Source organism: Trichechus manatus, unplaced genomic scaffold (genome assembly GCF_000243295.1).
Source record: "Trichechus manatus latirostris isolate Lorelei unplaced genomic scaffold, TriManLat1.0 scaffold00011, whole genome shotgun sequence".
Taxonomy (NCBI): Eukaryota; Metazoa; Chordata; class Mammalia; order Sirenia; family Trichechidae; genus Trichechus; species Trichechus manatus.
This window is the reverse complement of record NW_004443947.1, coordinates 31,369,376-31,370,512: the sequence shown is the minus strand read 5'-3', so window position 1 is coordinate 31,370,512 and position 1,137 is coordinate 31,369,376.

Here is a 1,137-nt window from a genome sequence, read left to right as displayed (position 1 = left end):
GAGCATTTCCTCATGTGTCTGTTGGCCATTTGAATGTCTTCTTTGGTGAAGTGTCTGTTCATTTCCTTTGCCCATTTTTTAATAGGATTGTTTGTCTCAAATCCCTTTTGAACTTCAGGGTCATAGTCATCTCACCTCTTGTAGAAAACCTCCCTTCTGCCCAACTCTGCAAAATCTCCCCCATCTCTAACTTTTCATAATCTGCACTGCTTGGACACTTGATTGACACTTAAAAACAGTTGCCACACAGTGTGTTATTTCTCCCAATTTGTAAATCATTTCTCCTTGAATTGATACTGGTAATGCCTTTTACACATCATTCTGAATCTTTTACAGCCCGAAGCTGTTTCTCTTTCTTAGGGGACAGTTAAAAAATATCCGTTGGTTGATTGTTTCTATTTGTTATTTATTTATTGTTCAGGCTTACTGATTTTCATTCAGGAACAACTGAATTATTTAAAATTTAATTATCTTAGAGCATAACTAATACATAATCATGGCTCAAAATTCAAAAGTCTAAGAGAGTGTGTTACTATGAATTTTGTCTCCCCTTCTAGTCCTGTTCCTTGTTTTCCCTCCTCAGAGGTAACCACTATTGCGAGTTCCTTGATGTCCTATCCAGATCTTGTCTATAAATTCCCTTTCTTATAATGGTTGTTGTCATTAGATGCTTTCTAGTCGATTCCAACTCGTAGTGACCCTATGTACAACAGAACGAAATGTTGCCTGGTCCTGTGCCACCCTCAAAAGCGTTGTTATGTTTGAGCCCATTGTTGCAGCCACTGTTCAGTCTATCTCGTCGAAGGTCTTCCTGTTTTTCACTGACCCTCTACCAAGCATGATGGCCTTCTCCAGGGACCGGTCCCTCCTGATAACATTTCCAAAGTACATGAAACGATATCTCACCATACTTGCTTCTAAGGTGCATTCTAGCTGTACTTCTTCCAAGAGAGATTTGTTCGTTCTTCTAGAAGTGCATGGTATATTCAATATTCTTTGCCAACACCATAATTCAGATGCATCAATCCTTCTCTGATCTTTTTTTATTCATTGTCCTTGTCTCTCCTATATACCTTTTGTTTCTGTTTAATATATTGTTGATAAATTAAATCAGAAAAATATCTGATATCTTCCTTA